This window comes from Acomys minous, assembly GCF_964271855.1.
Source record: "Acomys minous genome assembly, chromosome: 15".
Classification (NCBI taxonomy): domain Eukaryota; kingdom Metazoa; phylum Chordata; class Mammalia; order Rodentia; family Muridae; genus Acomys; species Acomys minous.
In genome coordinates, this window is record NC_140497.1 from 42,417,808 (window position 1) to 42,445,196 (window position 27,389).

General features: G+C 38.1%; 1 protein-coding gene and 1 pseudogene across 2 annotated transcripts in view; both read left to right on the forward strand.

The window, feature by feature from the left end:
• LOC311585007 (diphthine--ammonia ligase-like) overlaps positions 1 to 14,038 on the forward strand; it is a 32,791-nt pseudogene extending 18,753 nt beyond the window's left edge. The window contains exon 2 of the transcript in view: positions 13,860 to 14,038. The product of the transcript in view is annotated as a diphthine--ammonia ligase-like (transcript). The remainder of the gene's footprint in view (positions 1 to 13,859) is intronic.
• Positions 1 to 27,389, forward strand: part of GPM6A (glycoprotein M6A) — a 257,248-nt gene that overhangs the window by 76,909 nt on the left and 152,950 nt on the right. The gene's annotated exons all lie outside the window — the stretch shown is intronic.

Genomic DNA, 27,389 nt, shown 5'->3' on the forward strand with positions numbered 1-27,389 from the left:
CTAAATAATACACTTTAAACAACATTTATTTTCCACTACTTTTCCTTATACAATGGCTGTCCACAATTTACCCTCCCTAAAAGCCCTTAATATAGTAGTAGAGAGAAACTAAACTTATTTACATACTGAAAAAGAATATACTGAGAAAGAGTAATAGAACTCCGGGTCCTGTCAATGGTGATTGCCTGCAGGATTTTCCTATTTGTTTAATTTTGTTTTTAATTTATATATTCACTTTCTACATTGCTAGTAGCCCCATCCTTCCTCCCCTCCCGGTCCCTTCTTCCCATCTTATTTCCCCTATTCTCTGCTTCCCTTGCCCTCAGAAAAGGTGATTCCCCCACACCACCAACCCACCCCAGCACGTCAAGTCATATCAGGACTGAGCTCTTCCTTATCCACTGAAGCCAGGCAAGTCTGCTCCTTCAGGGCAAAAGCAGGCAATAGAGTCCACGTCATAGACAGCACCTGCTCAACTTATGAGGGGACCCACATGAAGATCAAACTGTCCATCAGTTACATATGTGTAGCAGGCCTAGGTCCAGTCCATGCGTGCTTTTTGGTGGTGCTTCTGTCTCCATAAGCCCTCATACGTCTACGTCAGTTGACTCTGTTGGTCTTCTTGCAGAGCTCTTTTCCCCCTCGGTCCTTCTATCCTTCGCTCCCATTCTTCCACAAGACTTCTGGAACTCCTCCTTATGCTTGGCTGTGAGTCTCAGCATCTGATTCAATCAGCTGCTGGAGGGGCTTCTCAGAGAACGGGTAAGTTGGCTCCTCTCTGTAAACAGAACAAAGTATCTTCAGGTGTTGTCTCTCTCCCATGAGGTAGGTCTCAGGTTGAGCCAGGCATTGGCTTGTCCTTCCCTCACTCTCTATCTTTATCTCAGCACATCTTGTAGGTAGAGTTAATTTTGGGTTGAACTTTTGTAGATGTAACAAGAATAAATTAATAATAATAATAATAATAATAATAATAATAATAATAATAATAATAATAATAAAAGAATACTCTTTCTTGTTTAGCTCTGTACCCCATTTCAAAAAACTGGATTATTTGGTTTGATGGTGTTTAATTTCTTAAGATCTTTATATATTTTGGATGTTAGCCTTCTGTCAGATGTAGAGTTGGTGAAGATCTTTGCCCAATCTGTAGGCTGCCATTTTGTCCTGTTGATAGTGTCCTTTGTCTTACAGAAGCTTTTCTATTTCATGAGGTCCCATTTATTAATTGTTGATTTCACAGCCTGAGCTATTGGTGTTCTGTTCATGATATGTCTCCTGTGTTTAAGGCTATTTCCTATTTCCTTTGCTAATAGATTTAATATATCTAGTTTTACGTTGAGGTCTTTGATCCACTTGGACTTAAGTTTTGTGCAAGGTGATGAATATGGATCTACTTGCATTCTTCTACATATAGACATCCAGTTAGATTAGCACCATTTGTTAAAGGTGCTATCTGTTTTCCATTGTATGGTTTTTGGCTTCTTTGTCAAAAAAGCAGGTGTCTGTATGTGCGTCTGTTTAATTCTGGGTCTTCTGTTCAATTCCATTGATCAACTTGTCTGTTTTTATACCAGTCCAATGTGGTTTCTGTTACTATCATTCTTGATCTTTACTAGGATGCCAAAGAGAACAGACAACTGTGTGCCTTGTGTGTGGGTAGCAGGAGTGGAACAATGGAAGCCTCAGTCCTGACCTCACACTTGACATGTGTATTGGCTACTTTACTGTTCTTGTGATGAAAACCACAACTAGTGCAAATTATAGAAGGAAGGAGTCCTGTGGCTTGAGGTTCCAGAGAGGTAATAATAGGTCACCGCAAATAAGCACAGCAGTGTTCATCAGGTATGTTGGTTGCAACAGAATTCCAAGCAAGAAGCAGAGAGAATCAAAAGGGAACTGTGAAGGCTTTGAAAGCTGAGAGCCTATACACAGTGGCATATTTCCTCTACGAAGGCCTACTCACCCAAGCCTCGCAGGATAGCACCACCGACCGTGGACCAAGCATCCAAATGCCAGAGACTGTAGGGAACCATCTCATTTAAGCCACCAGAGCATCGATATTTTAGAAAGAAGCCAACCAGAATGGCATTAGTACACATTTTATTAAAAACAGCAACAACAACAAAACTCTAGACATCCAGGTCTCAGAAGGAAGACGGGGAGCTCAGTGAGCTTTACCAGACTGTTCAGTTCCCATCTCTCTAGCTTCTACAGCAGTTCTTTGATAACGTGTCTTGCGACTCTGCAACCATCACTTGGGAAGTTTGGAGCATATCAGGAACATTGGCAAGAACAGCGAAGGAGAGTCCCTAGCAAGAGGAGCTTGGGGGCAGGCATAGTTACAAGGATCTCTGCAAAACAGTATTACTTACAAACTGAGCCAAAATATTAACCGAGTGAATTAATAAAATAATGAACCATATCTAAGAGATGTAAAAATAGAGAGCTATACGGTTTCTCAGGGATGACCCAGTACTTCCAGTATGGTTACTCAAGGACGTTTCATAAAATAGTTGGCACATGAATTATAACTTGTAGAGCACAGAAACTGTAAACCACGTGTAAAGGAGAAAAGGGCATTAGTGAAAGAAAAGAGCACAAATAATGTCACAGACAGAAAAAAATAGAGGAGGCACAGGGTACAAGATGTAGCACTACTTTTTCTTAACCTAGGATTTTTAGAAGGTTAATAGAGTAGCGTGGAATGAGACAGTAGAGTGAGGTGAGATCCTATGATGATTCAAATTTAAATGTCTGTGTCATCATTTAATTAGGTCATATTTATATTAGTAGCATATCATTTTATTAATTTTATTTTTGGGGAATATAAATTATAATTTTCTGCCATTACCAAAAGGAGACAAAGTTACCTGCCTGACTGTAGTTTTGAACTTGGCTGTTTCTGGACCAAGCCCTCTGATTTTGTTCTGTCTGTCTCTCCATACATGCCACACATACAACGACATAGCGCACACAAGCCATGCCGAAGTTGTTAGAACTGCCTGTGTTGATCTCTGTTCTTGGCGCCATTACAGCATCACAGCTTGCAATATTGTGAATCATAGCCTGCCTTTTCATTTTATTCTTTATTTAGTCCTATAATTATCTAAATGAGCTTTGAAATTATGAGTTGAGGCTTCAGACTAGTCTCTGACTCTGCTATTCCAAGTTTAAACTTGGTTCAATACTTTACATGCCTAAAAAGAAAAGAGCAATGGAGCTGTGAATACAGAGTCCAAATTCCCACCACCTACCATTCTCCCTTTCACCCCGTACAAGGAGTAACCACTGTCTTGAAATAAAACATTTCTTGATGTCTATTTTTGTTAATTACTTGTCAATAACATCCATGAAAAGACTGTCATGAAGACTTCTCAGTCATTCCTCAGGATGTAAGGACATTCAAGGGTCCCCAAAGATACCGGTCAAGTTACCTCTATGGAATGGCACAGTATTTACATATAATACACACATCATCTCCATACACTGTCATGTATCTTAGATTACTTATAAAATACATGATTTTGTATAGATGCTGTAAATTGTTTTATTGCTTATTATTTGGGGAACAATGACAAGAAAAATCATGACATTCAACATAGATGCAATTTAGGGAAAAAATTGAAATTCGCCATTGGTTCATTACAAGGTACTCAGGAATATGGAAGTTTAGCTGTATTTCAATAAAATGGTTCATATCTCAGTGACAGAGATAAGAGAGTGAGGACTACTTTAAAAAAGGATGTTAAAACAGACACATAACACATTTGAACCCATGTTTACTTCCAATGGAACTGAAGTAAGACATTCTGAGTTGCCAACAGTGGGGAGTAGGAATCACTCTGTTATTGAATACTTAGTAAATATTATTAAAAAGGAAGTAATAGGACAAGACTTTCTGTAATTAGGAAAAAGAAAATCCATTCATTTTGGGCAAGAAAGGAGGTGTCTGTTCACCCCTGTGATTTGAAAAATATTCCTAGTTTGTGGTTGGTTTGTTTGTTTGTTTTCTCACCATGAACTCACAATTGTTTTTTAATCTGTTGATTACAGTCAAATGATCACAAAGTGGTAATGTCTGATGCTGGTATTAGTGCTGTATAAGACTATTGGTTGTTCAGTAGATGAACACAAAGACCATCCTGTACACCTTAAAAATGACTACTAGAGCAGCTCCAGCTTTGTACATATATTTCAAGAGCGTCTCCTTTCAAAAGGCGATACATTCATATAAATATGAGCACACATTGGCATGCCATTTATGCTACATGTGATTTTGACAGATCTGTGTTTAAATGGATTTAATTGGTTTGTGCATGTTCCTTAACAACCTGTTTTCCAAAAGTTATTCCTGATGCTCAACTGAAAAGTTGCCAGTCTTCTTGATGTGTAGCCATCTCACTGAATATAATCCGACGTTCTTGAGTCTATAGACAGTCTGCATGTCCAATGAGACATTTTTGCCTTTTATATTTTGGACTTGTACATATTATGTGCTATTTTCCTATTGACTATTGAGTCTTTTGCTTATTGGGCCATGGTATGATTTTACTGCATGCCTGTGTTTTGGACACAAATTATGTGTACTGTGTATGAATCATCTTTGCTCATTTATAATGGTATATACCCAGGAGGTTTGGTAGATTTTTTTGTTTGTTTTTGTTTTTGTTTTTTCAAGACAGGGTTTCTTTGTGTAGCCTTGGCTGTCCTGGACACACTTTGTAGACCAGGATGGCCTCTAACTCAAAGTGATCTACATGCCTCTCCCTCCTGAGTGCTGGGATTAAAGGCATGCACCACCACACCTGGCTATATTCAGGAGTTTTAAACTTAAATGTAGTGATATGTATATATTATATGTTGTTTTTGCTGTTTGTGCCTTAAAATAACTCCTACCCTAGCTGTGTGTTGGTACCACACGTCTCTAGTCCCAGCACTCGGGAGGTAGAGGCAGGTCTCTGTGAGTAGGAGGCCAGCTTGGTCTATAGAGTGAGTTCCACCACAACCAGGGCTACAAGAGGAAACCCTGCCTTGAAAAAAAAAAACAAAAAACAACAAAACAAAACAAAACAAAAAAATTCTACCCTATGCAAATGACATGACTATTTACTTAATTGACCTCTCTATAATTCATGTATGTGGTATCCTCAGCAGTAGAATCTTACCATCAAATTCTAAGGAACAACTAAGAGAAATGACAATAGTTTGTAATGTTGGGGGGGGGGGTTCCTAGCACTCCAGAGGCCAACAACTCAAGAAGAGTTAATTCAATCCTGGAACTGTTTGTTTGTTTGTTTATGTCTAGCTGGGGTATTGTTCCCTCACTGTGGGGTAGCTACATGTAAACCCTCGTCATCTATGTGTTTGTGCACATCTTAGGAAACCCAGGAGTAGGTTTCTATGTGGATTTTTTAAAAGACTATTAGAGTACAATGACCTCCCTCCCTGTATTCCTTCATCAACTCTGTTTTCCCATGTCCAACCCCAAACACACACACACACACACACACACACACACACACATACACACACACACACATACACACACACACACAGACATTATAGTGAGCCTTCTCTTGTCATTTGTATATATATGAATTCATGGCTGACCGCTTTGTATTAGATAACCAAATAGGGGGCCCCATCCATGAGACAGACTAATTGGCACTCTCAGTGGTCATTGGTGTCTGCAGGATAAGCAGGTAGGTAGTGCTAAGATTTCTCCTTTCCCTGTTAGTGTATCTACTTATATTGTCATTGCTGAGGTCTTGTTTCTGCAGCCACTTCTGGGAGACACTTCTGGGAGACTTCCTGGTCCTCTGATTTTTTACAATCTTCCTATCTCCTTTTCCATGATGTTTCTAAGCCTTAGGTACAGGAGTTGTGCTGGAGACATATTAGTTGGGTGTGGCCTCGCCACAGTCTATTGGCCTTTGCAATGTGTTTTGTTGTGGACTCTTGTAATGGTCTCCATTTGTTATAAAGAGAAGCTCGTCTGATGAGGTATGATAACTTCACTTGCATAAAAGGATACGTTTTAGAATGTAGCTAGGGTAATGCTAGTCCAGTAAAATGGCAATTGAAGGCTCTTTTCTTTAGTCCATGACTTCACTAGCCCCAGGTATATTGGCTAGGTTTCTACAAATAGGCATACTATCCGTCCTGTGGAGTTGTCCTTAGGTCTAGTTAGATAGCTGTTGGTTAGTGGGACCGACACAGGAGCTCCATTATTGCACCTTCAGTAATATCTTCCCATGCTGGTCATTGTTGGGGTTCCCAGGCTCCATACCTAGGGAGAACTGATTGCTTCTCTCCACTAGCAGCTTTCACAGTACTTTCTGGTGCTATGGAAACTAGACTATTGGAAGAAGGCTTTCAGGTTTGATCTATTTCACCATCGGAGACCTTCATCTTAGGTGCCCAGTATTTCTAGCAATGGGGGTTTATATTCAACCTCTGCTTGTAGAGGAATTTTAATCCTGTACACCTTTAATCTCTCTATCTGGAATACAAACGAAGCTGTAGTCCACACCTTCAATCCCAAATAATGTGGGTAAGGTGAGTTTGTAAAAGGAAGAAGCCATGTTTGAATGTGATGTCTAATTGAGGGGCAGACAAAGTGACAAATCAGAGAATGATTTCATAGAATTTCTGAGCCAGATGTAGGATATGCTCAATTCTCACAATAACAGAGAGAAGAGTTTACTTAAGAGTAGGGTGCAGAAGACAGAGTAGAGAAGGCGATACGACAAAGTAGAGTAGAGTAGAGAGAGTAGAGAAGGCGATACAGTAGAGTACAGTAGAAAACTCAGTAAAGAAGACAGTACAGTAGAGAAAGGAGTAGACTTGAATACAGTGGAGAGCCCAGTAAAGAAGACAGTACAGTACAGTTGAGTTCAGTGCAGTACAATACAATACAGGCAGTTTGGTGCAGTTCCGTTGAGTTCAGTTGAGTTTGTGTAGTTTGGTGCAGTTCAGTTCATGGAGATCAGCCGTAGAGCGATTCAGGAGAATCCAAGAGAAGCTAGATTGAATCAGCCAGCTTGGAGAGGACTTTGAGGTAGAACAGCTGGATTGAACCAGCCAACAATAGTTCAGAAGGTGCTAGAAAGGGTGAGCTTTTCCAGCAGTAGTTCTCAGAGGCTGAAAACGTTCTAGGCCTACATTAGATTGTACAGAGGCTAGAAGCTTCTAGGAGTAGGCCTAGGCTAGCAGATGGAAGCAGTAAGCCTCCAAGATGACAATTACATCTGGTGAATAACAGTACTTTTACATCTAATAGATACCCTGGGCCTACACCAATTGTAATGTATGAAAAATAATATGCCAGGCAACAGATATGATATGCAGAAGTTTATTTGTAGAAGTGTGGGAGAGCAGGAATGGTGGAGGGGCACCTCAAGGGAGAGAGACACAGAGAAAGAGAGAGGGAGAGAGAGAGAGAGAGAGAGAGAGAGAGAGAGAGAGAGAGAGAGAGAGAAGACAGACAGACTGACAGAAAGAACAAGACAGAGTAAGACAGAAAGATCGAAACAAGGAAAAGAGGAGCAAGAGAGGGGAGAGGAAGAGAGTGAGAGAGGCAAGAGAGGAAGAGGGGCAAGAGAGAATGAGAGGGGAGAGAGGGAGGGAGGGAAGGCGGGGAGGGAGGGAGAGAGGGAGGGAGGGAAGGCGGGGAGGGAGGGAGAGAGGGAGGGAGGGAAGGCGGGGAGGGAGGGAGAGAGGGAGGGAGGAAGGGAGGGAGAGAGAAGAAGAAGGAGGAGGAGGAGGAGGAGGAAGAGGAGGAGAGGAGAAAGCTTGAGCGCTGGCCCATCTAGTGAGGGCAGGTAATGACATCATTGGTTGCTAGGCAGACTGGGGGAAGTATGCTAACACCAATAGCCTATATTGTTTAAGGAGTAACTTGGACTATTCTGACCAAGGTGTTGAACTTGAGCAGAGGTTTTTCATGCATGATACTGGAGTTTGTTAGATAGTATATGACTCTTGTGGGGAGCAATGTTAGCTCAAGTGGCACACATCATTGTCTGTCTGTGTGTGTGTATACATGTATATTGTATAATATTACATATAGGATATAATTTTATTTCAGTATAACACAATAAAAATGATACATTTCCTTGCGGCTTTATCAAAACCCGTGGTGTTATTTGTCCCTCCTCCCTCTTTGTCCTTCTTTATTGACCTTCCTCTCCCTCCCTAACTAAAGTGCCATCCCTGATTTTCTGTTTCTCCCCTTCATATCTCTTCTCTCTTTCCATCCTCTCCCGAGCTCCCCAGCCCATGGTCCTTTTATACTTACTGGTTTCTGCAGTCATTCCTCGTTATGTTCTCACATCTGGAGATTTGGAGCTAGGAATGGCAGACGACATATAACGTGTGACGGATCTCTCTATGTCTGGGTTACCTCACTCAGAATAATCCTTTCTAGGAACAGCCATTCACCAGCAAACTTCATAATTAAAGAGAGAATAAGAAAGATAAGAATATGAATGTTTATAAATATTATTGCATCTCTGTAAAAATCATTTTAGTGTTGAAGCAATAATATCAAGTATTTGTAAAAAAATTTAAAGTAAATAATATCAGAAAAGACTGCAGTTTTATTTAATAGGTAATAGGGCATTAAAATTCATGATGCTACTATTGAATCCATTAATTTCTTACCTAAAGCTTTTTAAAAAATCAAGTACCACTCAGTCATTTCATTGCTCATCCCTACATAAATTCACCAGAAATATTCACTACCTTCAAATATTTTGATAAGAACACACTGGAAAAAAATAATAGTAATATTAAAAAGACACACTATCTCAGATATAATGGAAAGCATGCCTTTATTGTCAGGCACTTTCTAGACATGGATAAAACAACACTTATAGTCTCTAATTTTAATAGATTGAAATGACAGTAAATACTGATAAATACATTTACAACAAACAAAATATGGGAAATCATATGCAAATTATTGTAACCAATTTCTTGCTTATGCATTTAACCCTCTTTGCTATGAAATATGTGTAATTAATTCTTAATAGAGTGGTTTTTTTATAAAAAGACTTTTAAAATATAGTTTTGAGACTCAGCCAGTTCAGAGCACTTGCTGCTTATGCAGATGACCCAGATTCAGAACCATCAGTAAGGCCAGTTTCTGGAGATCTGAGACCTTCTCCTAGCCTCTGTATTGTACCTGGCACACATATAGTATACATAAATGTATGCTGGAACAAAGACTTATACATATAAGATAAACCTAAAAAGTAAAAAGTGTTTTATTATTACTAAATTACATTTATTACATTTAAAGAAAATAATTAAATGTTTATTTTTAATTAAGATATTTAATTATTTTTAATTGAATTATATCATGTTAGTATTGCATTTAAAGTAAATAATCAAACGTTTATTTTTAATTAAAATATTCACATATAACATTTACACTATATTTAATAAGAGAAGAGTGCCATTTACCCCACTGTTATGATGTTGCTGTAGAAGGTAGTCAGTCGGCTGTGCTATTGGGATTCAAATGTATTACTTGACCATTTGGTGGCTGGCTTTGCACATTTAGTCTCGTTTTTAAAACAATTTTTAAACTTTATTTTATGTGTATGAGTGTTTGCTCAAACATGTGTTTGTTCAATACGTGAATGCCTGGTGAGTGCAGAGGACAGAAGAGGGTTTCTGATCCCTGGAGTTGCGAATGATTTTGAGCCACTCATGATGTAGATGCTGGGAATCAAACCCGGTTCCTCTACAGAAGCAAGTGACCTTAGCGGTGGAGACAACTTTCCATAGATTGGGATTCAGACCTGGGACAAGTGGCTGAGGTACTTGTTTAACATGTCAAAGCGGACCTGGCTTCCAGGTTTTTCCAGGATCCCTCAGTGCCTCAGTCCATACCTGTCACAGGGCGTGGCACATACTCCACCCGCTACCTTGAACCTTCCGTCCACCAGGGGCTCTTCACTATGTAATCCAGACATTTTGGTCCCCACCTCCTAACCCCATCTCTCTGTATTTTCTCTCTTCTATCTCTGCTGACACACTTCTCTCTCTTTGTCTCATCCCGCTTCTCTGTCTCCCTGTACATGGTGACGTGACTGAGGGCCCTCCTGTGTGGTTGGTGAATGCACTCGACAGCTGCCCCAAATACGTGTGCCTTTAGACTGTAACTTGGCTTGAATTGGCTTATTTCGTCGGCCCGAGAATACCTATCGCTAGACCCAGTAACTCTTTCATTATCACACATGTGGCTGCCGTTGCCTGTTAAACCCGTTCGCCAGACAATGGAAGTGGAAGTAAACAGCATCCCCGGAGGCTTGTGCTTCATCCTGTGCCCCACAACTAAGTCTTTCTATTGCATGTATCTTAGGAAAGTATCATTTCCTATTACTAGACAGCCAATGGCCCTCCATTTCAGTGACGATGTAGAATCATCAAGACATAGTTCTGACATTTGGAAGCCTGGTTTCTGTCATAGGAGAGATATGTGCTCCCGTGGACCTTGGGAACCTCCTGTTTACACAGAGCTGTATAAGGACAATGTCAGCAGTAACCCTTCTTACTTTTTAGCTAGAATCTTACCATTTCTGCCCTTTGTCCTTAACCACCATCTTCAACTCCAGTGCTAAAAAGCAGGAAAGGAGCAAACACCCAAACTCTGACATAATGTGGGGTTGGGTGGAGGGGGTGTGGGCACTGGGTTTCGGTAGTGGCTGGTTTCTCTTTTCCCTCCCCATTCTTGGCATTTCATTTAAGCGAACTCTAAGGAAATCTCCCACTTTTATGTTCAAGCATACCCTTTCATGTCTGTTTGGTGTTATCTTTTTCAGTGGCATTTTCAAATGTCTTAAATTGCGCAGCCCACAGGACAGACTTGACTGAAAGGATGTGGTTACCATGGTGCTCAAGAGACAGTTTCCAGAGAGCAGAGTATCTTCTCTACAAACAGAAGTAAAAACTGAAAATAGATAGAGTGACATATTTTCTCTCCAGAAACTAAGGACAAAAAGTACAGTATACGTTAGTAAAATACAACATTTACTTTTTTGGCTTTAAACGTCTTTATTTCTTTAAACCCAATTTACTTAGTGGCTTTTAATCATGACATTGTCCACTGCATAAGTGATATGGCTGTTCCTATAGCCCAGTCTGCTAAGGACGTCTATATTCTTGAATTCTAATATAAGTGACTTCACGAAATTCCTCATCTGATACCCATGGGCCGTCACCACACTCCTCCTAGGTTTCTTCCCACATTCATACTATTTTCAGATCTAAGCACCATATGGGAATCAAGCTATGTAGAGAAATCACAGTGCAAACTCTAGAAGGTTTGAGCTTGTTGAAAATTTGTCTAATCTTCTGAAATTATGGGTAAAGAAAGGAAAAGAGAAAGAGGAGGTTATCTGAGTTTCCCAATTAAATGGATGACTTGAAATAAAATCAAGGTTTGGATTTATATGTAATTACTTTCTTCCCACTTGTGTTTATATTCTGTATTCTGTTTCTAATCATTAATAAGAGTTTCATCAATGTGTAGGCTAAAATTGAGAATCACTGCTGTCAAAAACAGTTGACCTTCTAAACAGCTGCCCTTGAAAGTCAGTTATTTTTTGCATTAGAGGCATCTGTTCTCTCTCTCTCTCTCTCTCTCTCTCTCTCTCTCTCTCTCTCTCTCTCTCTCTCTCTCTCTCTCTCTCTCTCTCTCTCTTTCCAGAGTTTTGTAGTGTAGCCCTGGCTGTCCTGGAACTTCCTCTGTGGACCAGGCTGGCCTTGAACTCAGAGATCTTCCTGTCAGTGCTAGGATTAAAGGCATGTACTCAACATCTGTTTTTAAGAGTGCCTTAGAGATCTTGGGATGGTTTATAATGTATTTATTTCTCAGATTGTTCAGTCTAGAAAAATTCTGTTAGAAATATTTTTTTACATCTGAATTTACTATGTCTTTAATTGATGTACCTAATGATATCTTCAGAGATATATTATATGATATATTTAATAAAAACTAATATCTAGATGAAATTCATAAACCAGCATCTAACTTTTAAAAATGTTATATGGTTCATGAAATGATCATTGTATGCATGATTGATTATACTATAAACATATAAGTGTATATAATTTAGATTTAACTGGGTATCACCTTTTGTTGACATTGTTATCTTATGACAATTAGAAGTACTTTTTCTTTAGTCTTCAAGTCATGTAACTGCTAATCTTGAAGTCTGCGGGTAAATGGAGAATATATTGAAAAGAATACAAATACTTATAGCTAACTTCAGCCAAAAATTTTGCAAGTTTGATTTTTTGTTTGTCTGTTTGCATGCATATTTTGCATTGTTTGTTTATTTCAAGGTCTCTTGTACCCTAGACTGGACTCAATTTCCTTGTGTACCTGAACATGACTTAGAACTGTTGTTCCTCCTGTTGGTACCTCCCAAGTGCTGGGAATGCAGTTGTGCACCATCTGTCTAGCTTATAGGCTTGACTTCAGAAGCTTGTAGACTGGAGAAAGAGCCTCAAAAGCACAATAGAAACAAAACTGGCAGTTCGAGTGTGGTTATTCGAAAGGATGTACAAGAACGCAGGAGGCTGGGCGTGTCTTCACAATTTCACTCCATTGCCAGGTCAGTTTCAATGTCCTGGGAGTAAATCTTTCATCTAAGCTCTGGATACGTAACAATTCTTGACCGGCATGATGGCAGGTGCACTGCTTTTGTTTCTGCTTTGTAACTCAAAGCATGAGCATAGACTGTGTACTGCAGCACACATGTGTGTTGGAACCTGAGTGATTCCATAAAAAGAAGTCAAGGTACAGGAAAAAGTAAGAAGGGCATAGTCAGCAATCTTAAAATATTTACTGGTGTGGTCCGAATGTGAAATAGCCCTCAGAGTTTCATGTGCTTGAACACTTGGTCCCTAACTGGTAGCACTACGTCAGAAGTGTGAGGAACCTGTAGGAAGAAGAACCTTGGTAGAGGAAGTGCGTATACTGTTTGACCTTGTGATTTTACAGCTTCACTTCCTGCTCAGCCTCTGCTTCATGAGAACAGACGGACTGTGACTAGCCAGTATTCTGCTCCACCACTGTGCTTTCCCTGCCTGCTGCCCTGTTTTTCCTTCTGTGATGGACTGTAATATAAAATAAAGCATGTTTTCTTGATTGGCTTTTGTCCGGATATTTATCACAGCAAGAGATTAAAAAAAAAAATAACCAAGGCATTTATCTTCTAATACTTCCCAGAGGCCATACTGAGATTAATTAAAAAGTGAATGCCAAGTAAAGGAAATTTGACAAATGTTTTCCTCTTCACTCATATCCGATTTGTCTCCAAACAAAAATCTTTTTGTTTTCCATCCCATCTTCCATTCTGGAAACCATTACATCATATTCATGTCCCTTTTCACAACCAACCTCATCATTATAACCTTTCTTATTGCTCTTAAAATTTTACCTTACTTCCAAAACAATAAATAATAGACCAATAGTTTTTACTTTATTTTTTATTGCATCTTGGTTTTGCTGCTGTTTGGTTTTTGTTTTGATAGATACTTCATTTTACACACACACACACACACACACACACACTGTCTCTCTGTCTCTGTCTGTCTGTCTCTGTCTCTGTCTGTCTGTCTGTCTGTCTGTCTGTCTGTCTGTCTCTCTCTGTATCTCTTTCTCTCTTTGTATCCATTCTCTCTCTCTCTCTCTCTCTCTCTCTCTCTCTCTCTGTGTGTGTGTGTGTGTGTGTGTGTAAAATGAAGGTGTAACCATAAGGAGTATAGATTCTACGCATTCATTATACCCCTGGGTTTCACTCCTATTCCAAGCTTGCCAATTTCTCTTACTTTTTAAGGTTCCATGAAATCTTTACAACTTCGCTGGGAAAGCCTCAACCTTTTAGGCTGTGCCTACCACTTTGCCAATCAACTAACCTGTGCTCACAGGGCCTCACAGAGCCTGAGTCACCAATCAGGGAGCCTGTATGCATCTGACCTGAGCCCTCTGCAGATATGTTATGGTTGTGTAGCTTAATCTTCTTATGGGCCTCCAGCACTGGAGTTTCAGGTGAATACCTTCATGCAAAACATTTATGTGGGGGTGTTGAGCATCCAAACTCTGGTCCTCAGACTTACACAGAAGGCAAATTACCCACTGAGCAATCTTCCAAGTCAGCCTTAGTTCTTCATCTTAAAATTAACATGTCTACAAACCTACTTATTTCCTTAAGCATTGCCACAAGTATATTTTATATCCAATAATAATTTTAAAATGTTTTAGTACTTTGACTTTTCCTCCCCAGAAGATGATACATAAAACCAGAAGGTATATATTTGTCCAGCAAGTAATTTCTTTTTTAACACTATATGACAGTTAATTAACGTTTCCTTAAACTCAAGGGATGCTCTTACATCAATCCCAATAGGACTTGTGAGAGAAAGAACTCTGATAATCACATTTGGTTTCACATAAGTGTAAAATTTAGAATCTTATTTTCACAGGAAAGTTATGCCATCTGTCTACATGTTAATTTATTGCTTCAAATGCATTAACTTTTTTACACCTTTTATTTATCACATAAGTTTTGGCATTGTTTACACATTAACCCTTGTGTCCCTATAATACTATTAGGGAACTTTTATTCTAAGATATCTCAGTGATAACCTAATAACAAGAGTATTGATATACTATTTTTTATGAAATGTTATAGATTTTAACTCTCAGGAGAAAGGCAAGCAGAAGAAATTCATTATATGGTCCTTAGAAATACTTTAATATTCCCTCTTTGCCTCAGTCTTATATAATACAAATTGCAATTCACCATGGTGACATGAGTCTTTCTCTCTCTCTTTTTTTCTTTTTCTTTTTTTAACGCTTCCTGGGAAAAAGTCAGATGGCTTATGTGCCCCTCCCCCAAGGGGAAGTCAGAGACATTCTCCAAGCCATTTGAGAAAGTTTCTGGACCCAGAAAAGAAGGCTGTGTGCCCAGAGCAGACAGTGCTATCCAGGGAAAATTATAGAGTATACCGTTCTACACAGTGGTGCAGAATAGGTCCCAAACATAGAGCAGCAGTATGTAGACTTTACACACCTATGAATGTACAGAACTCTAGACTCAAAGCTGAGAGACCATAAACCATGTTACTTGTAGAGAACAGGGTGACACACGCAGGGAGATGGTATTTCATAAACTACAATTGCGAATTCCCAGCGGAATGAGCCAAATATCTTCTCAGAAAAGCTATGTCAGAAACGACTACAACAAAATGTGTTAATTGTGCCTTGGTAATGAAATTGCAGGATGTCTGGGAATAGTGGAGAAGAAAGCTCAGGATCAATTTTTTTTTTATCTCTTTCAGTAGCAAAAACTGTGGGCAGATCATATACATTTTGAGTTAAAATGGCCATTCAATCACTTACAACTGTATTAGTCAAAGGATAAAGAGAGGCAATGCTATGAATTTTACCTGAAGATTTCAACACATCATTTATCTGTGTAAAAGATGTACCAACACAAACAATATTTGGGTGAAACAAAGATCAAATTTAGCTTAAAGTTGTTGCTTAATAAAGTAGGTTATAGAAGATGGTTCCATTATAAAGTAGTCATTAAAAGGGGAGAGGGGAAATTGTTTAAATGGATAAGGAATAATACAAAGCTGACGGACATACAGAAGTCATGGGGGAAAGGCACTTTCTTTTGTAAAACTAAGTTATTCTTTTGAAAATGAAAATTCTGTAAACCATGGTGAATGTAAAGCAAGTGAGACAAATGGCAAAGAGACTCTAGATCGGCAGCTTAATATTAAATTGTTTTTGCTCAGGTTTAAGGACCTGAGTTCAGATCAGCATCTGGATGCATTTATCAGCTCTCCAATACCAGATCTAGGTAGGAGTGAGGGAAGTCAGTGGAGACAGAAGGATCCTCATCCTCACTGGCTACCGAGTCTACACAGTCAGTGAACTCTGAAAAACATCCTATTATTAAAAAGCAAAAATAACATTTTCAAGCAGGTATTCTTCAGATTAATAAAGAAAATTATTCTTATTTAAACAGTAATGAATTTATGCAGTTTATTCATATTAATTATCTCTAATACAGGTGCTAAATATGTCTGTACTGTATATTCATCACAATGAATGAGGCGGAAAGAAAATAGGAAAGAAGTAAGGGAGGGAAAGAGGCAGACTCATAGAGGGATGGAAATAGAAAACAAACAAAACGAGAAAAATGCTCTTAGAGAATCAGAAATGCTCATGTCAGTTAAATATTCACACACTACAGCCATTTGTACGTCAATTTATTTATTTACTTATTTTTAGCTACAATTCAAAATAATAAGATTCATCATGACATTTTCATATGATGCAAGCACTTTAGAGTATTAAATTTGACATGACTGTTTCCTACAGCAAAAAATATGTAACTGTATTAATTATTCTTCTGTTACTGTGCTAAAACATCATGACAGAAGCAACTTATAGAAGGAATTGTTTATTTGAGCTTACGATTCCAGAGGGAAAATAATTCTCGTGACTAGGAGAGCAACAGCAGGAAGACATGGCAGCTGGATAACCAAACCTGAGTGTTCACATCTTCAGTAGCAAGCACAGAGCAGAGAGAGCAAACTAGAAGTAGCTCAGGTCATCAGGCCATCAAAGTCCTTCCTAAAGGAACATGCTTCCTTCATAAAGCCCTTCTAAACCTCCCAGTGCTGTAAAGCAGGCAACAAATATTTGAATACATGGGCAAATTGAGGACATATTCATTCAAACCACCACAGTAGCATTTCTATGACCCACTCACTGGATTAAGCTTGAATTAAATAACTAACACTTAAAACTGAGGCTTAAATTAGTCCTGAATCTGAAATTTAATGCACTGCAAAACTATATGCAATGTTTGCTAAAGGTCATTGCAGGAAGGTGCAAACAGGGACAAACAGGTATGTAGTTATATCAGTTAATTGGACTGTGTGTGTGTGTGTGTGTGTGTGTGTGTGTGTGTGTGTGTGTGTGTGTGTTCATCCTAACTCTGTGAGCATGCTATACAACACTCAGGATATTATACACCAGCACTAGAGATCTTCAGCTTAATGTTGCTTTAAAAAACTTAAAAGAGTGTCTAGTGCATGAATTCTTTTCTACATGTTTATTAGCTCATGAGCATGCAAACCTCATGTTTTGTTGGAAGTCAAAATGGTCTTCTTTGATGCAAGGTATTGTGAGTGCTCTGGAGGAAATTTTGGCATCATAGAAATCTGCTGGTGTAGCTATAAGGTTGTAGTGTAATTCATATGCCGATTTCTGTATCTCCCATATCTAGTTGTAATACTTGTTCTGAGAATCTTCTGTCTCAACATTGCATAAGCACTGCTCCCCAATTATCCCCAGATATGTCAATAAAGCAGATTACAGCCAATTGCTGAGCAGGGGACAGAATAGGTCTAGACTTTCTGGCATCCTGGGGAGAATGAGTTAGAATAGGAAAGAGGGGAATTCGGCCATGGGCAGATGTTCAAGAGAAACAAGAAGAGAGAGCTTATCAGAGAAAGCCACAAAGTGCAAGTATCTCTGCGATGTATGCTGTGAGAAAACCGTATTAGCTTAGAGGGTTAAGAATAGAGTAATAACTGCTCAGGATTGTACTGTGAAGCTTGTGAAAACAATATAGTAGAGTCTCAATTATTTGAGTGGTAGCTGAGTAGGAGAAAAAAGTAAGAGAAACAAACACAGCTTTTATAAAATTAATTATAACATACTGGTGATATTTACTGGAGTATATCCATTGTGAAAAATCTCTTGAGCTTTATATTTTCAATACACACTTTTCTGTATGTACTAGATATTTGAAGAAAAACTTTATAAGAACCCAAAGCTTCTGTCAAAGCCAAATCTATAGAAATCATATTTAACACATAAATGCACAACTACAACTTCAGCCTTGAATTAATTTAAATAGTATCTTAATTGCAAATGGTACTTTGAGATTATTAGATCAGTTATGAACCACATATTGAAAAATAAATGTATATTAATATATTTATATCAATAAAGGCTCTGGAGTAGAAAATATACAATGTGTTTGTATCACACTATTTAATACTTACTGGTGCTGTTCTACTTCTACTTCTCTTTCACATACAGTGAAATGTGTATGAACTAAAAAAACAAAGTCAATTTGATAGTAAAACCATTGAAAACGGGGCCATCTTCATGGCCAACTCTAGGAAGCCACTGTGTATATGAATCTTCATATAGTTGCTGATATGTGATGCTACAAATGGATATTATACGTTCTGTTTTCTTGTTCTATTTCAATTTGTTAGTTATTACATGATTACTCTTCTTGTTTTCACTAATTCAAGTCTTGATTAGTTTTGGCGTGCCAGTGGTGAATTTTCTTAATTGGATTAATGGGGTTGGAAGACCCAGCCTGAACGTGGGCAACACCATTTTATGAGCTTGGCATCAGACTAGGTGAAAGTAAAGGATCTGACTGAGCACTGGCATAAACACACATATTGTTCTCTTCAGAATGCAGATTTAACTCCACCAGTCCTCTCAAACTGAGTTTCTGCCCATAACCTGGGCTGTAACCTGGAATTCTCCCTAAGTTGCCTTTTCAGAGTATTTTTATCACATCAACAGAAAACCTGATACTATAAGCTATGAACCTGAAATTCTGCTATAGTGGTCTTGTTTCTTGACTATTATATATATACACATACACATATACATATATATACACATACACACATATATATATTCTTTATATTTTATTATTTTTATTAGGTTTTTGTTTGTTTCTTTGTTTCCTATCATGTCTTTACATCACATTTACCTTTTAGTCCAATATTTTTTTCAGACCCACCTTCCTCCCCTACTTGCTCAGCTTTGCTCTGGGTCCTCGTAAAAACAAACAAACAAACAAACAAAACAAAACAAAACAAAACCAATCAAGACCAATTTGTGCTGCCCAAATATTCTTGTATGTGTAGTCTTTTACTAGAACACAATCGACTTCCATGGTCTACACTCTTAGAGAGAACTGTATTTCCTCCAAGAAGCTAACAACTGCAGGCCGCTATCTCCATGACTGTCCAGCTGCCATTGTCACGATGAGCATACCTAAAAGAGCAGTAAATCGATGTTGTAATCCATGGGTCTAGTATGTGCTGCTATATATCTATTGTGAATCATGTGTAGTCCTTCACTACCTCTGGCTTTTAGACGTCTTTTGGCCCCTCTTTAGCAACAATTCTGAGTTTTGGGGAGGAGTTGCACTTTATATGTTTTATTTAGAGCTTAACATTCTATAATTTCTTATTCTCTGCACATTGGCCAGTTGTGAGTGAGTCTCTATGTTGGTCAATGTCGACAAAAACAAAAACTTCTCAGATAATGGCTGAGAAATATATTGATCTTTTCATAAACAATAAGTGGCTAGGGGTCAGCTTACTACTATGTCCATTTAGCAGAATAATGGTAGTAGGCCCTCAGATGAGCGTGGTGGCATACACCTTTAATCCCAGCACCCAGGAAGCATAGACAGGTGGATCAATGTCAGTTTGAGGCCAGCATGATCTACAAAGTGAGTCCAGGATAGTCAAGGCTCCACAGAGAAACTTTGTGTTGAAAAACCAAGAAAAGAAATTTACTTATTAGGCCACATGTGGTGGCTTACACCTTTAATCCCAGCACTGGGGAGGCAGAGGTAGGTGGATCTCTGTGAGTTCCAGGCCAGCCTTGTTTACAAAGTGAGTCCAGGACAGCCAGGACTACAAGAGAAACCCTGCTGAAAAACAAACAAACAAACAACAACAACAAAAACCAAAACCAAAATAGTAATAAGTCCTCTTCTAGGCCCTCGACCTATCTAGCTATATGTTCTTGGTCCAATAATGGTGCCAGCTATGGGTCCTGTCTTTGTAGAGAAGGCCTTAAGTCCAGTTGTAAGTGGTTGGTCACTCTCATGACTCCTGTGCCACTGTTGCACCAATAGGATTGTCTCGCCAAGCCAATCATTACTATTGATCAAACACTTCTCATCTGCATAAGGCTGATGAGTAATTTTCTCTTCTGGTAGATTACATAACAACTTCCAATATGATTACATTTGGTTTGGGATTCAGCTTCCGGGTCAGTACCAGCTTGATTTTTTTTTCATGACATATTACTCAAGTATGTGGTATTTTTAAGCAATAGAGTCTTACTCTCAAATTCTGGAAGGTAACAAAGAGCAATTGCAATAATGTGTAATCTTTGGAGTCTATCAAAAGTGACTGACCAACAACTTCAAAAGAAGTTACACATTCTTGGTACTGGTCTTTCATTTGTTATCCCCTGCTTTCGACTTGGGACATGTAAACTTTCATGTATGTGTATATTTTAGGAAGCTTCTACAATAGTAAACTTTAATATTACTCTTTTGGAAGGTCCTTAGTGTTATATTTCCTTCTCTACCCTCTCCTCTTCCTTGCTTTTTGCTCTCCATACAAATCCAACCCTTCCTGTCATTACTCTCCTTTAATAATGGCAATAGAGCATTCAATATATTCAATTACTTCTCTTCTTTTTTTCCAAAATGGTCCTCATTAAGACTCAATCTTCACATAGATTCTATGAGTTTGTATGAAAACAAACTAATTCTCAGATAATACTTGATTCCATAAAACATATTAATTTCTAGTTTAGTAAATACAAAAAATATTTATTTGTGGTTTAGAGAAAACTTTTTGGGCAATATGATTTCTAGGGTAACAATTCTCTGTAGCTTTGTTAAAAGTATTTATGCAGGAAATAAATGTAATGGTTTTGTTTGTTTGTTCGAGACAGGGTGTCTGTGTATAGCCTTGGCTGTCCTAGACTCACTTTGTAGACTAGGCTGGCCTTGAACTCACAGTGATCCACCTACCTCTGCCTCTTGAGTGCTTGGATTAAAGGCATGGGCCGCCGTGCCCAGCACAAAGTTAAGTTTTAAAGTCAGAAAAACATGGGCAATTTAGGTTGGGTGTATATAGCAGAACTCATTCTAATGCCTTTTAAAATATTCCATAAATAATTAAAGCATACAAATGAAATGAAGCTGTATAAATTATTCAGCAGAGTATATTGAAATAGGATTAAGAGCATAAATATTAAGAAAATGAAAAGTTGACTATGTCAGGACTCCCTGTTATGAGGATATAGAATAACTAAACAGGGTGTAGCACTGTTGCTGGTATTTATAGACAAAGCCAGATCTACTGCTCTAGAAAGCCATTCAGAAGAATGTGAGACCTAGTGTGGCTGTGATTTAATACACCAGTAATATCAAAGTTAGGGTTTGGCCCAAATAAATCTAGTGTTTCCTCCCGCCTTGATGAAGTAGTTTATGAGAATATCCAGGTGTGTGGCTAGTCATTCTGTTTTCTTAATGAGCCTTCTAAATGGTGTGTGGGATATTTCCATTTCTTCTTCATTGCTTGTAGGTTACCTTGAACTATGCATTCAACTTCTCTCATAAATACAGGACTCTTCAGGTTGCCTATAGCTCTTGTATAAATTTTAGTTACTGTGTCTCTTTCATGGAAGTCATTGATTTCTTCACATTTTCAAATTGCTGGAGAGTGGAGTGCTCACTGAATTCTCCTTCCTTACCAGGCCCCTCATTATTAAGATCTTTCGATGGCCAGGTGAGCAATGGTGCTTCATGGATTCCCCTGCTCCTTTTCCTACCAACAACTAGTAGCCTCTCTGTTTTTCATCCTCAGTAAGAATTGATCAGGAGTTGAATAAACTAATCTTATTCAGTTTTTGAAAGTTAGAACTCTTTTTGTTTTTTTTGTCTGTTTATTTTTTTCCCTTTGCTGTTTGGTTCTTTTCGAACTTTATTGTGCCTCTTCCAGTTTTTTAAATCTTTCCTTCTTTTTGCTTTAGGCTTAACTTTGTTTTCTTTCTCTAATATCATGAGGATAGGTGTTGGCTCTTTGTTTTATACTTTTCTTTTTTAATATGTGAAGTTAAATTTGTACATTCCCCTCTAGGCCTAGAGCTTTAGCGCAGCGGAGAAAGCACTTGTTCAGTATGCCCAAGCCCTGGGCTCTTCCCTAAGCACCAAAGCTAATAAAAAAGTATCTTTCCTATAAATTCTGCTTTCTCTGTGAATGAAAATAGGCCCAGTAACGAAACAAACATAGCCACTTTGTGGGTGAAGAGGGAAAAGTTTATGCCAAACTGCCAAGGCTGTCTCCCAGAAAGCAAGAGGAAACTAAAAGGGAAGCATTTCCAGGGTTAAATGGGAATGCGTGAAGGAAGCAGTGTGCTGGGGGAGGTGGGGCTTATGAGCAGGAGTTGAGGGAGCCTGGAGGCCAGCATTGACCATGACAAGTTAATTGGCACTACAGCCATATGTTTTTGTTTTTTTATTCTAATTTTTAAAATTGTTTTATTTTTGTGCATATACATTTATATTATTACACATATATACAATAGATTACCTATGGCAAGAAGAACCGTGACACAATCAGGAACTATATAAATGTTACATTCTTAGTGTTTTGGCTATTTGTGTTTGACAGCCTTAAAGAAGACATCTTTCCTATCTTGGTGCGTCTAAATTTCTGAATGTAAATCAATCTCCATCACATATTGTCGTTATCAACTTAGAGCACCTATCTAGACCTGAAGACATCTTAACCCCTAAACAATTAAGCATCATTGTAAATCTAAGCTACCTGGTCTTCAACTCCCTCATGGAGGAGCGACTGGTTTCCCTTGTGAGAAGAGAATGGCACCCTTTTTTAGCAAGCAGGAACTTTCTTCCTGCCAGGAGGGAATGGTTGCATTTGTCTAAATGCTCAACCTTGAGAAAAGGACTTTCTTGAGAGACCGGATATTCTGTATCCCAGAAATGACACTGAGTTGTATTTTCTTTGTTTTAAAGTCATTGAAACTGTCTCTTGGATGCTGCCTTTCATCATTTTGTTTACGCTTGCTCTATTCCTTTCCATCTTCATTGATGTTCATAAAGTCATAAATCACCTATAACACATTCACCCGAATCTTTTCCTTTTTAAATCTTTGGAATATATATATATATATATATATATATATATATATATATATATATATATCCCAAATATATATATATGTCCCAAATATATATATATCCCAAATATATATATATATATATATATATATATATATAAAATTCAGATTACATCTCAATTGTTATGTTATCCCATCCCTTGTTTTATTTTTTATTTTGTTTGTTTTTTAAACCTTTTTGACCTTCCATTGTTGTCAGATGAAATGGTTCTTTTTATGATATTTAAACTCTGACACACACCTAAAGGGCCAAGATTGATATAATTTGTAAATTGTATATTCAGTCATGAATTTATACTTTAAAATTTTTCTTTTATTGTTCCTCTTTTCCTTATTTTAGCCATTTAAAAAAAAGAGTTATATCTTTATTAGAGAATTAGGCTCTATTGTGCTAACCCAAATACTTTTCCTTTTTTTTTTTCCAAACGTATTTCCAAACCATGTGTTTATTTCTCAACCCAAATCAGATCCCAAGAAAGGTGTTTAGCAATCTTTTTAGTTCATTTGACCAATTAAGAAATACACCCTTTGTATATTTTATTCTGACTTTTGTTTTATAGGCGACCCTTAGCCTTAAACAATTTAAAGATAAAGTGGTATTGCTAAAATTGCTTCTCAGGGGAGGTAACCAACTCCTATCCCTTAGGCTAAAGCTTAGACTAAAGATAAACTCAGGCAAGATTTTGCCAAGGTTCACTCTGGAGAATCATTCAATTTATTGGGTTTCATAACAGAGCATAGGTAAGGGATTATAAGTACTTTCCCAACAGGGTATTCTTGAAAAGCCCTACCCAGCATGCATGAGTACTTTTCCATAGCTGCAAAGATAGAATGCGCCCATCTCCCAACACGCACTCCCTAAGGGCCTGGGCTTCTGTACTTGTATATTGTAGCCCCTCAGACAGATGTAATTAAGGCAGATTTGCATAAAACAGGTTGGTGGGAGCAGATGGATACTCTGTTAAGTGGTTCAAAAACCCAAGGATCCCAGCTGAGATGTTCTGCAAGAGGGAACAGCTGAATGCCCCAAAGTGGTCCCTTGCCTTGGAGGACACACAGTCATGGTGGCCATCTGTAGATCACACTAACCTTGACCAGATATAAATTACCCTGTGTCAATGTTCCTTGGTACTGAAACTGTTAAGCATTTTTAAGCTAGCAATTGTCTGAGCTTGTTAAGAAGGCTTAGAGATTTTTTTTTCTTACTTTTTATTTTTGGTAACTGAATGGTATTAATACCATAATATCTTCACACAAAAGTACTGCTTAGAAATAAGACCTGAGAGAGTCATGTGAGTTCTCAGGTTGCCAGGACACTTATCTGTTGGCTGTTTTCCTGTGGATTTCTGTTTTAGGTCCTTAGGACATAATCCCTTACATAAAAGCATAGCATGCCTCTGCAGGTAATCTTACTAATTCTTTGTAAAAAGAAATGCTGATTTCCTGATTTCGTTCTTGATCTCATTGTTTCTGTGGATTTGCCAAAGGCAAGGAGAAAGAACTTGAATTCCCAGTTTTTGTGTGATTTGTGTTGTACTATTACTTAGTACTTTAAATAAGCTTCAACTAGAGCTTTTAGCAAGAATCTGGTACACGTACCCCCCCCCCCACACCACATACACACTCACACACAGCATACAAAAACACACGCACATAGCACTCACACAGCACACACACACACACACACACACACACACACACACCACACAAAGCACATACACACTCACACACAGCATACAAAAACACACTCACATAGCACTCACACAGCACACACACACACACACAAAGCACATACACACTCACACAGAGCATACAAACACATACTCACATAGCTCTCACACAGCGCACACACAAACACACACACATGTACACAGGCACGCTCACACGCACCCCTAAGGAAAGGCTTTCTTGCTAGCTCTCTTTCTCTCTTTTTTATCTTAGCATCAAGCTAAGCTTTTTGATAACGTGCCAAAAATTTTTCATTTCAATTTTGTGAGTTCAGATGAAATAATCACTCTAAATATGTATTAGCTGTTAGGAGTAGAAGTGTAGGCTATTTTTAATCTTTTAGAACCAAAGTGATTTGAAGTGTTTTCTCTAAGTTACTAATAATGGGGGAAAAACAAAAGAAGTGAACTAGCACTGTCTTCTGAAATTCCCTATAAGATTCTGTAGGACCTGGGTCTCTAAAGAGGCTGTTAAACCAAAGGAGAAAAGTGCTGCAGGCAATAACTGAGTAGTCTATTGGCAGACAGCAGTAGGAAAAGAGGCAGTGTTTATTGAGTGTTAACCTAGGCACTTCACTACATTTCATTCCATAAGTTGCTTTGAAAATAGTCACCTATTCTTTGATTTCCATCTTTCTATAGGAATAAAAGGCCTTTGATTAATATTTTCACACTGTTATTAAAGCTTTGAGCTTTTTTTTGAGAGTAAAAAATAGAATCATCTATCTATCTATTATCTATCTATCTATCTATCTATCTATCTATCTATCTACCTACTTACCTATCTGTCTATCAATTCATTTATTGAGGCAAGGTTTTACATAGCTCAGGCTAGTGTCAAACTTGCTATGTAGCTGAAAAAAACCCTTGTACTTTTTAGCCTCCATTTCTCGAGTACTGGGATTTTAGGATTGTGCCAACATACTGTATTTGTGTGGGGTTGGAGCTTTATATCAGTGATTCTTTTATGCTAGGCGAATATTCTGACAACTGACTGTGTTCCCAATCCCTTTTAAAAGTATATCTAAAAAGCAGAATATTGGTCAAATAAGAGAGATAACGAACTATTATGTAATTGGTGTTCTGAAGATATTTTACACATTTTATTCATTTCATTATTAAAAATGTTTTAACACATTTACAAATTTATGTATAAAAACATGTGGTATTATTACAAATTCAAGGTCTTCCAGATTCTAAAACATCCAGGGGTAAAGCTGTAGCACCAGACACGTTAAAGCTGGCTTACTTTTCTGCTTTGACTTTTAATGAATTGGAAAATGAAACAAGAATAAAGATTAGACTAGGCACTGGAAAAAAAAAGGCTTCAATTTAAAATTTTTATCTAATCTAGCCAGATGAAGTTTGCATCATTTTAATTCCAGTACTCAGGGGCCAGAGACAGACAAGTCTCTGTGAATTTGAGCCATCCTGGGCTACATATTAAATTCTAGGTAAGCCAGGGCTACATACTGAGAACTTGTTTCAAATTAAAAAAAGAAAAGAAGAAAGACAAAAACCTTAAAGTATTTTTCATTTGCTTCTGAAATGTTCCTTTCTTCTTAGTAGTTTATCTTCTTTCTACAGCCTTTAAAAATTACAAAATTGCTTTGTTAAATGACCATTTTCTTATTCTCTCTCTCTCTCTCTCTCTCTCTCTCTCTCTCTCTCTCTCTCTCTCTCATTTTTCTTTTTCTTTTTTCTCCTAACTGTCTTGAGAAAATACTTGTAATGAATACCTCCCACCTCTGAAGCTAGGTCTTGTTGCACAGCTCAAGCTAGCTTGGAATTTGCTATGAAGTTAATGTGGACTGACTTGGCTTTGAAATCCTCCTGCTTCAGTATTTTAAAAAATATTTTTTATTAATTTATTCATATTACATCTCAATTGTTATCCCCTACCTAGTATCCTCCCATTCCTCCCTCCCTCCCATTTTCCCCTTACTCCCCTCCCCTATGACTCCCCCTGTATATGCTCATTAGGGTATCAAGTCTCTTCTTGACTTTCACACAAACTCTGGTGCCCCATATTTGACCATGTTCCCTGGATGGGGAGGCCTGGTAGCACTCAGAGGAAGGATAGCAGGCTCTCTCTCATTTTTCAAGACAAGCTTTCTCTGTGCAATAGCCCTGGTTACCCTGAAACTCTCTTTGTAGACCAAGCTGGCCTCGAACTCACAGAGATACGCCTGCCTCTGCCTCCCTAGTGCTGGGATTATAGGCGTGTGCCACCACGCCCGGCTCCCATTCTCTTTTATAAGGAAATTTTATACTTCAGTTTCTCACTGTTTTTTACCTTTTCATATAATCTTCCCAAAGATGAATACTGAACATTCTGAGTACAGGTCTTCATCTCATTACTAGAATCGCATATCATTTTCGTTGACATGTAAGGGATGATTAAAGCTTCTATTCCAAGTATTGTCTAGTATCTCTCCTAGGAGCTTGTTTTCCCTTGTTTGTTCCTTACTTGGATTCCTGCTCATCATTTCCAGAGGCTGGTACTTTCATTATATATTGTTTTTACCATGTATGGTACCATTGGCATCATTTGTTTACTAGGACAA